This window comes from Numenius arquata, chromosome 11 (genome assembly GCF_964106895.1).
Source record: "Numenius arquata chromosome 11, bNumArq3.hap1.1, whole genome shotgun sequence".
In the NCBI taxonomy this organism is placed as follows: domain Eukaryota; kingdom Metazoa; phylum Chordata; class Aves; order Charadriiformes; family Scolopacidae; genus Numenius; species Numenius arquata.
This window is the reverse complement of record NC_133586.1, coordinates 14,009,860-14,020,858: the sequence shown is the minus strand read 5'-3', so window position 1 is coordinate 14,020,858 and position 10,999 is coordinate 14,009,860.

The following is a 10,999-nucleotide window of genomic DNA, read 5'->3' as shown; positions in this document are numbered from 1 at the left end:
CAAAAGGAGACTGGGGAAAACACGTCTATAAATGCTCTATTGCAATCCATGTGAAATGGCTTAGCGTCTCCATCAGGAGATCTGGTGCAAATCACACATCATATGCAGTTAATAGTCCTTACCTAGGAGAGCTCTTTTTCATTACTTGAACTACCTCATCATGGCACAGGGGAAGGATGAATACCCCTTTGTCACCCGCTGGAGGAGCCGGGTTGCTGGGACGGTGCTGTAACCTGACAGAGCTCCTACATGCCCCGCATCGGCATTGCAACTTTTTCTTTCAATTTCATTCCACACCTCCCATCCAGGGGTCCTGTGGCAGAAATGGGGAGACTGAGGGTTGGAAACAGCTAGTAATTGTGGAGAGGGGGGGAAATGTGGTATTTGGAGCCTTTGGAAAGTGAAAAAGCAACCTGGTCCACCTGTCTCACAGTCCAGTGCCCCTAATACCAGGGAAACAATTTGCATTGACTCAAGTTGGGATGAGCTCAGCCCCTTCGTGCTGACAGAATAAATAAGGCTGTTCACAGTGGTAAATACCAGGTCAGCTATGTCCAGAGAAGACAGGTTTTCTTCTGCGGGAAAAGACAGGGGTGTATCTCCTCTCTGTGTATACCTGTGAGTATCACTGAAGACAGCAGCATCGTTAAAGGCGGGTCGATGCCATATAATTTCCTTGTTATTTGTCTTTAACAAAACAGTAGCCTTTAAAATAAAGAAGTTAAAATCTACCTGCTTGGAAAGCTGGTTGTGCAGCCATTTGGTGGGGTTTGATTTTGGCCAGAGAATACAGCTAAGGTAGCTGCCAGCTTGTGTTCACACAAATCTCCCAATCATCTGTGAGGTCTCAAAACTAGTGATCGATATGTTGTCTGTCGTGGTAAACAGGCATTTTTAAAAGATTCCTGCTTCGTAGTCCACAGAAAAATTTGATTTCAATGCCTATTAAATAATGATAGATTTTATGACAGCAAATGTAAGATCTATCATGTGACCAGGATTAACTTTTGCTGATAATCCAATATCTGACCCTATAGCAAAGTAACTAGTGCTTCACGTCTCTGGTGCAGCATCCAGCCCCCTTTTGCAGCTTGAGTTCAGGGCAGTCTCCTCAGATCCTCCCTTCCCGCTGGACCTCACCAGGATGCTGCCAGCTTGTCCCAGGCAAGAGAGAGTGAGCGAGCACAAAAATACACCAACATCCCCATGTTTCTGAATAACTGAGGGCTGAGGATGGGAGGGAAGCCACCCAGATTTGCAGGGTCATTCCAGGATATCATTTCCTATTCTTGTGTGTATTTTAATGTAGCGATTGATGTTGAGTCCCTGTGCGTGCTCAGGTGATGACAACCCACGGTTATTTCCATCCTTTCTTGACACATCTAGCACAATATGAGCCTTCCTCTTACCGTGCACACTCTGCACTTGGACAGGGGGTTGTGGCATGGGGCTGTGAGCGCTGGCTCTGCGGTGGCACGTGGTGCCCACCCAAGCTGGCTGCCAAAACAGCTGGGTGCTCTTCCTTAGAGGAGAACTTCACTTTTTGCTAGCAGGTGAGAGACAGAGTCAGGACAAATCACAGATACTATAAACTTCTCATTAACAAATTAACGGAGCTCCGAAGCAGAAAGTCAGTTTCCCAAGGCCTGCTGCTTCAAGTGATTGGCACAGCTGCCACACAAATGCGTTAAAACTGCCAGACCAAGACCCAGCTGAGCTGTTTGAAGCCCCACGGGCCCCTGAACCACTCTGAGTGACATTTTCTTTTGCTTCTACAGCCTCTAAGGTGAATACCTTGTAAAACTGTTACAGCCAAGGGTATCAAACAGCTGCTCAAGCCCGTCAGGAAAGGCAAAGCTCTGCAGTCATTAACAAATACTTGTGATGTGCTACCACATTGAAAGAGAAAACTACTCCCCTTCAGCGACAAATGGTAAGTATATCAAACAAGAAAAATCTATCAAATGTATCAAATGCTGATGTCATGAAGGCTATATAATCTGTCCTCAAAAGGAGGCCATGAGGTTCTCTTGCTAGGTATTGTTCCACTGGAACGATAAATGTGGGCTTGCATGAGGCAGAGGAGCCAGTTCCCACTGAAAGAGAGTGGAAACTCCTTCTTCATTGTCTTGATCCCAAGCCAGGAATCTCTTCCTCTCTGAATATATGTGAAATGTGCTCCAGGCAGAGCAGCCCTGGCATTGGGTGATATGGCCGGAGACCAGCTCGGGCTGGGTGTTAGCATCCTCCTAGCCAGAGTGCTGTGTCTCTGCCTCAGCTTAGCTTCCTAGCACACCTGAATTGAGGAGGCCAGCAGGGAGGCTCTCAGAAATGAGGCAACCATGACAAGACACAAACCACCCCCCCTTTTGGACGCACCTGCTCCCCTGAGGGAGAAAGGCGCAGGGAATGGGATGCTCAGATTGCCCCAGCCACTTCTGGGGCAAACGTTTACTTTAGATTAAGTGGCATGTAAAGGAGAGAGGAGCCCTCTCTGGCTGGCTGCTAGGGTGGATAGTTAAATATTTATAATGTCCAAATTAGCATAGTGAAAGCTCAATTCATCAATTTGTTCTGGTCTGTTTGTAAGAAGGGGAGGGGTGTCAGGCACCCTGCAGGAGATGCAGCTGCGGGTGGGCAGGGTGTGCATGCTGCCTCCATCACAGGTCCACGGCATGGCTCCCCGATGGCACTGAGACTTGTTGCCCTGGCTTATCTCTTCAACGGGGTCGAGGAAGAAGCTGGCTGTGGGGCAGGGCTGCAGGGATCCCTCCTCCACCCCAAACCTACCTGTCTGGGGGGGGCAGCCCCAGGTCACTGGGGAAGACGCAGGGAGCAGCCTCGCCAGGCAGCACCAGCCTGGGGCTGCCCCCGCAGGGGCTGGGGAGGGTGCAGGCTGCCCTGGAAGGGTTAAGGCCTTTCAGACCAAAATCCCCCAACAGAAGGCAGGGTCAGCCTCCGAGCTGAAATCTAAGTGCTAATGACTGATGCCCTTCACCCCTCCGCTGCCTCCAAAGGCGAGTGCCCTGGATGAGCCGGGGCCGGAGAGCATTTAACATTTGAACTTCTTCTCGTCTGTGAGGCAGCAGGCCGTTGTGCGCGGGGTCGCTGACCCCCAGCCCCACTCCCCCCAGCCCCTCAGCTGCCTCCCAGCCCTAATTGAATGACAGATGGTCAGCGGCAGGGAGAGGGCAGGAGCGCCGGGGGCGTGGGGCCCTGCTCCTGCCCACGCACCCCCCAAGGCTGCCGGCATCACAGCCCTGCAGCCGCATGCCCAGGGGAGACGGGGCAGCGGGCAGGGATGGGCATGGGGTGCTGCACTGGGGGCACCTCAAACCCAACACCTCACCAGGCCTTCTCATCCCTCTGCCACACAACAAAACATCACTAAGTTCACAGGAACCTGCCCAGCACAGAGCAGCCGAGGCATCCCACTGCTCCGGGTAGCGCCAGAGCCGGGGAAGGCAAGGAGCTGGGCTGAGCTGCTGGGCATCCCCGGGGGCATGAGGCAGCCATGGGGAGCCTGGGCAGGGGAGGCAACGCTTTGGGCAGCCCCTTCTCCTGCCTGTGCCCCCAGGGGCTGCTCTCTCCACCCCCATGGCCCAAGCTGGGGGTGCTGGATGCGTCCTGCCCCGGGTGGAGGATGCCACAGGTGACAAGAGGGGCCTTACTGCTACTGCAAAGGGGACTGTGGAAATGGCTCCCGGTGGGTGCCAGAGCCTGCCCCTGCCTCCTGCCCACAGCCCTGCTGGCCTCCTTCCAGACAAAGCTGAGGATGCCAGGGTGGGCTCTTTGTGGACAGGGGCCATGCCGCCCGGCCACCGAGTGCAGCCCTGCTGCAGCCCGCTGTCCCTTTAACAGAGAGCCGTGATTCCCACAATTACTGGGATTACAAGGAAAGGGTTATCGATTTGCAGCCTGCTCTGTGTGATCAGCGCCCGGGCGGCCCCCCCGGCCCACCTCTCCTACTGTAAGCACGAAACCATTTATAAATGTTTTATTTCACTGATCGCCTCACCCTTGCTGCATAATAATAACCCCAGTAGCGTGGCGATATATTCCCTCCGCTCCCCCTTTCCCCGCGCCCGCAGCCTGCAAAAGGCACCAACGTGATATGCAGCAGCCCCTGATTTGTGTGTATGTTTTAATTACCGCCAGAGAAACCTGTACACAAGCATAAAAAAGGGTGAGGGAAGGGGAGAGCAGGCCCAGACGGCGGAGGCAATGGCAGCCTAATGCACCGCTGGCTGACAGCGACTTCCGCTCAGGCACCTTCTCCAGATCGAACCCTTCGATTGTAACTGAAACAATTTGCATACTGATTCCTCTCATAGCCTCCCGATCCATAACCAGCCAGGCAGCTATTCAAATGCAAGTAGCATCCCTAAATGCAAGGCTAGACTGACCAAAATGCGCTGTCCAACAAGCAGAAGGAGAAGAAAAAAACCCTTCATTATTATTTCTATTTTTGTTCCTTTTAACCTTTAAAAGATTTAGCTGGAAGCTGTTTGTTTATGACTGGGGATGTAAGGGAGAGAATTGATCCTGGACTGGACTTAAAGATGGAGCAAAATGGGGCGCTGGAGAGATTTTTGGTTGTGGTTTTTTTTTTTTTTTCATCTTCCTATTTTTATTTTTACCTAAGCCACAAACTGAGGCTCTTTGAGGGGAAAGAGGGTCTGTCCTCTCTCCTACCTCCTTCCTCCACCAAAACCATCTCAGCAGACCCAGGGAATACACAAATTGCTGCCTGTGCCTCTGCCTCTGATGCATGTTGGGCTGATGAAGAACGTGTAATTCTGGCTGTAAATTCTTGCGTTTAAGTTGGTCCAATAAAAGATCTCTCCTACACCTTGTGAGGGTTTGGTGCTTTATTTTTTTAACGGGACTGGTGTGGCAGCTACGGTGGTTGCATTTTTTTTTCTTCTTTTTCTTCTCTCGTTCTCATTTGAAATTATGCAGATAGATTTTTTTTTTTTTATTTTTTATTTTTCTCCTCCTAGGGGGTCAAACCTAGGAGGCGAGCCCGCATCGGATGCCTGTCCCGGCGGCGTGCGGCGGACGGCGGGGTAAGCGTGCCCAGCGGGGCACGGAGCGGGCGGAGGGCCGGCCGGGCGGGGCGGGGCGCGCAGCGGCCGCGGGCGCGCAGGGGGCGCGCAGCGGCGGCGTGAGGAGCGGGGGCCGTCCGGGGACGTGCGGCGCCCGCAGCCTCCCACCCACCGCGCCCGCGGAGCGCGGTGCGCGCAGGAGAGGAGGGACCCTCGTCCGGCGCTTCCGCGCCCGCGGAGCCGGCTCGCGTGTCGCCCAGCCCCGTGTCGCTCTCCGCGCCCGCTCCGCCGCCGCGCAGCCAGGCGCAGGCTGCGGCGCGTCCAAAGGCGAGAGCGGTCCCTCAGCTCTGCCGGCCTCCATGTTTGGGGCTGTTCCTTGCTAAATTCGGCGTGAACGTCCCCGAAATCGATCCCGATAATTTTCTGCTAATAAGGGCCTGGCTTTTCTTTCGGTTCGGACCCAGAGCGGTGCCGGGGCTCTGGCGGGCCGGGGAGGGGAGATCGCGGGCGGGTTTCTCCGCAGGTTCGTGCGCTGGAGGGACCGGTGACAGGGATGCCCGCGTGTCGCTGCGCGCAGGAATAACTGATGGGGATACGGAGATATTTTATTATTTAGCGACAGCTAAGGGGACGCTTTTAGGATAGCGTGGAGCCGGCTGGCTCTTCGTCTCTCTAAAATTCCCATTTGCCTGAGGCTACGACCTGTTATTTGACCTTTAGACACCCCCGAAGAGAGCAGAGTTTTCCTTTCAAAACAGCAATAAACCGGAGTGACGGGGTGGCTCCGCCGAGCGGGGCCGGCCCCGGGCCCCGGCCCGGCCGGGACGCGCTCAGCCCTCCCGTGGGTGCGGGGACCGAGGTGACACGCGTTCATTTTAGGTCTCGTTTGAAGACATTTGATGGTTGTAGATCTTTCTCTGGTTTGTTGCATCACCACAGCTCACCCCTTAAAACAGTAATTCAAGATGTAAGTAAAAGTGTTTTCATTTTTATTGATCCTGCTAACATCTTTCATTACCCAACACGTAACCACAACAAATGATTGCTCATTTGATACGGAGAATTTTATCGACGCTCTCCCCGGTCGGGGCGCGAATCCGACATCCCGGCGGCGTTAGGAGCGGAGAGGCGCGGGAGGAACGGCCAAAAAGCGGGGGGTCATTGCAGGGAGGGGGGGGGGGCAGCGCACCCCCCGCCTGCCCTGGGTCCGACGGGGCGCACCGGGCCGGGCCCGGGCTGCCCGCGGGCCGGGGCGGGAGGGGGCTGCCCGCCGATTTCGTTCCCTCCCAGCGAAACCCAACAAGTAGCGGGAGGCGAAAGGGCCGCGCCGCCGGCCCCGGCACCGCCTCGGCCGCCCGCCCGCTGCCGGAGCGCTGGGAAGCCTGGTGTCCTCTCCCTCTCTTTTTCCGTTTTTTTCCCCCCTTTTTTTTCAATACGCTACGTATTTTTTTTTTTTTTAAGGGGCATTTTGCTTAAAAAAAAAAAAAAAAAAAAAAAAGAAAAACCCACAACAACAATAACAAATCGAGAAAGCTTTGGGGTTAATACGGGATTCCAAACGATTTGAAACAGCGGATCCTGTTTTATTTACAAGATCCCTTTCAGCTAACGGCACGGAAGGTTTTTCAGCCACCAAACAAATGCTACTATTTTAACTCTATTTGAGAATATTGGTTTTGTCCTTAGTACTAGAATGGAAGGCAAGTTTATGAGGGAGAGGCTCGAAGAATTGGTTTCCATGCGAGAGCCCTACAGTGAAATTAAACTAGGTGGATTCTTTATTAAATGATTTTCCGTCTTCTGTGTTTTTATGAAAATAAAAGGCAGCACTTTGTCATTTTTAACAATGTAAGTAGCCAATAAATCTAATTTTCACATTGATTTCTGTAGGAATTAAGTGATATCTACACTATCTGCTGTGAATTGTTTTTGGAAACAAGTGCGACTTTCTCCTGGCGGAAGCCGTTTTTAAAAATAATAATTACAAAAAATATTTTCAAAAAAATACTGCTTAAAGAGAGCAGCTTTTTCAAGGACGAAATAATTTTATCTATGAGCTTGACCGTGCATATCTGAGACGGCACCTAGACAAAGATTTTTATAAAATGCGTTGACAGGCGTAGGAGAGCATTGCACGGAAAAATATCTAATACGAATTAATTACAATGCGGAACGGCTTATGGAGCCCTCGGTCTGGCGTTCTGGAAAGAGGAGGAAAAAAAGGAGAGGGGAGGAAAAAAAATATGGTGAGCCACTATATTGGCTCATACATGTAACTAATAAAGACCTCGGCTCAGAAACTCAGGGCGCTGCGAGCAGCCCTGCCTGATTAAAATGTGTCCCTGCCCTAATTGATAACTCAGGGCCACGTGCTGCCTGCGCAGGCAGGTGCCCTTCCCGGGGCGCGGGCAGAGCATCCCCCTCCTGAGCGAGCGGCGGGGGTCGCGAATAGCCCCTTTCCCTAAATAATAACCCAGATAATTAGCGTTCGCTAACGCGCGATTGATCTCTATTGTGTTCGTACGTGTATTTGAATAAGCGCCCGGGGACGGGCACACGAACCGGGTGTGTTTCGAGGGTACCGAGGCGTGTCCGTGGGGCGAGGGGCCACGGCCCGGGCCCCGACGGCAGGTACCTCCCCCCACGAACGCGTGCGGGAAGGCTCGTCCCGGCCCCGCGTGTCCGTGGCGCGTCGTGGGCGGCGGCCGCAGGCCCGGAGGAGCTGCGCTCTCTCCGGTCACCCCTCGCTCGGCGGGGCCGCCCGGGTGGCGGGGGAGGGTTCCGCCGGCCGGGCTGGGTAGCGGCGGGGTCCCCGGGGAGCGGGTCCGCACGGTGTTTTCCTGCGGGTTTCCCCGGGCGTCCCGGCGGGATCCGGAGCCCGGGGGTGCCGACCGCCGCGGCCGGTCCCAGCCTGACTCCGAGGAGGCGGCGGCGTCGAGTTCAAACGCATCAAACCGACAGGAGTCATTTATCCGGTTTCATAAATAATGTCCTTATTATCTCCAGCCCCTTTAATTCATGCTCCTGCCCGCTTGATTGCGGGGGTTCAGCAGATAAAAAGTTTATAAGTTGGTCGGGTTCTTGTTTTCCTTTTTCCATCATTAACATCATTAATATAAGCTATCAATAACCCTGTCGTTTGGAGCATAGCTTCACAGTATTGATCTGCGCAGCTATTCATCTCTGCCATAGAAGACACGGAATAATTTTCGCATTACAGTAGCTTGGATTTGCTTTTAATTCATATTTAAAGCTGCAACTGGCTCTGTGGAGCTCTCTGCGAAAGACTAGAGGCGCCTAATTAATAATAAGTTAGAAACGAAGGAAGGCACCAGCGGATAAATAATTAATACAGACATCTCTGTCTCTTTGAATATTGCTACTTTAAAAATTTAGACTTACCAGGGCCATACTGTAAGTCTGCAAGTTATATTGAGGAGATGATTTAAGAAAGCTATTTTTTTTTCCTGAAATACAATGCTAAATTATTTACGGTGTTTTGCAATCTTCCCTAAGTTCCTTCATTAACAAGCGCTGCGGTTTGCTCCGGAGGGTGCGGGAGAGCGCGGCTGCAAGAAGGGATCGCGGCGGCTCGGCCGGGGCAGCGCCCCGCGGATCTCTTGGTGCCCCGCTCCACGTCCCCCAGCCCCGGGGAGCAAGCCGGAGGGCAACAGGGGGGAGCCCCTCGTCCCGGGGCGAGCAGCGAGGGGCTGCCCGGCAAACTGGGAGAGAGCCCAGCCACCGCGCTGCCGCAACCCGGCCCCCCTCGGGCAGAAGCCCGGGGGCGAGGGCTGCGGGGTGAGCCGGGACCCCTCCCCGGGCGGGCACCCGCAGCGAGCCCCCGCGGCTCCCCCTGAAAGCCGGGCCCCCGTCGCCTGCCCCGGCCCGTGCAGACCTCTTTTCTCCGCCTGCCCCCGACAGATGTATATGTTTTTGTCACCGAGCAAGTTTCCAAGAAGCTCGACAGGGGAAAGTCTGGAGAAGTTAATCCCCCCCGGCAGCTGTTGGCTTTGGGAGCCTTCGAGCGTCACCTTTGACACGCTCCCCCGTGCGAGGGGACCCGGGTGCCGCAAGCTGTTACCGCGCAGGAGAAGCGGGAGAGCCGCGCAGGGACGGGAGGGCGCGGGCGGCGGCAGAGCGCACACACGCAATTAAAAAAAAATATGTAAAAAAAAAAAACAAAACACAAAAAAAACCCCAAAAAAACCCCCAAACAAACAAAAAGGAAAAACAATAAAAAGAAATTTTAAAGCCCCCTGCCCGGTCCGCTCCCGCGTATGGGGACCGCTGCTCCGGGCCGGGCTGCCCCGTCCGGGCGGGCCCCGGTGCCCGCGCGGTGTTTGCTGGCGTCAGGCGGGAGATTACGGCCGTTTCATGGTGTCATTATCTCGGATTTAAAAAGCACACACACGCAACGCAATTCAAACAAGCGAAGTTGCGTTTTAAGTCCGCTCCGAGTATCTGCTGATCAAATAAAGACTTAAGGGCGGTAACGATTATTCTGTTAAATATATGGTACTTGACTGCACAAGCAGTAATTGATTAGCGCACCGAAATGAGCTCTCTCCGGCGCTCCCCCCTCCGCCGGCGGGGCGGGAGGCTTCGCGGGGGGAACCGCGCCGAGGGGAGCCCGCGTTCGGGCCCCCCCGACGGCCGGGAGCCGGGGCAGTGTGCCGGCCTCGCCTTGCCAGCCCCGACCCTCCTGCGAGCCCACCGGGGGGTCCCGGGGTACCTCGCGGCCGAGTCGGGCCCGGGCGCCGTCGGGGAACGGAGGCACTGGCGGTCTCCTGCGCGGTCCTCCGCACCGGTGGCTTTTGCGCACCAGGGCCGCTTCGTCGTGGGGATCCCTCCAAAGAGGAAGGGGGAAAAAATATATTTAAAAAGAAAGGTGCTTGTAGGACGGGGAGGAGGTGGGTGCGAATCCACGGCCGCGCTTTTCTCAGATTAGAAATGGAACCTCGAGAGAGGGCGGCGTGTCCCGCGGCTCCCCGATTTGTTTGGGGTTGGTTTTATGGTTCTTTCTTGGAAGAAAAATTTGGTGCCGTAATTTTCTGCAAACTCGAGGGAGTAACTTATGTTCGCTATGATGTTTGCTTTGGTAACTAATCGCTAAACGCATGGAGATGAAATATTTTTAATTAAACTGTAAATTGCGGACAGATATTGATAATGAAGAAGCTGACAACGTTTCGATTAGATCCGTGACATCACCTCACGTTGGCCTGGGAAACAATCACAGCCGTTCACTTTGGCCTCGAGATGCTCTCGATAATTTTGTTTTATTTTATCCAAAACATTTCCTGAGATCGTTAATTAGGTTTCGGGTCTATTTGTTCTTCTTTCGCAGATACACCTTTCCTTATCTATGCCTCACTATAAGAAAGGGAGACACTGTTAACGTTAACATTACAAAAATTCAGAGGGATGTGGAAGCGTTTAGGGAGAGGGGAGCGATTGGAGCGGTAGGAACTGTGCGAGGTCTGCATGTAATTTTTGGCGCAAAATAAAATTCGGAGGAACTTCGTGCACCCAGGGAAAATGAGCGGAGGTGAGTACCGGATGCCTTCGGAGGCGTGATCCAACGGCGCCGAAATCTTACAAATATGTGTGTGTGTGCGTGTGTGTGTTTTAATTGCAGGAGATAAATAAACCCGCCGTGGAAATTCTGAATTTATAGGGGAAAAAAAAAAGCTCATGATATTCGCTTCCAGGGCCATACATCCAACATGCTTAGCAGATGGTCGTGATTTTAAAAGTTTCCTGCGAGCCTGCCCGGCGGCTGGGGCTGGTTTTAGCCCACGGACCGCACACACACGCACATACACGCACGGACAGTGCACACGCATCCACACACACACGGCCACGGCCGGTCCCGGACAGTAGACCCCAGGCCGGGCTCCCAGGACGCGGTCCCCCCATGAGCACCCTACGGGGGACCGCGGCATACGGGA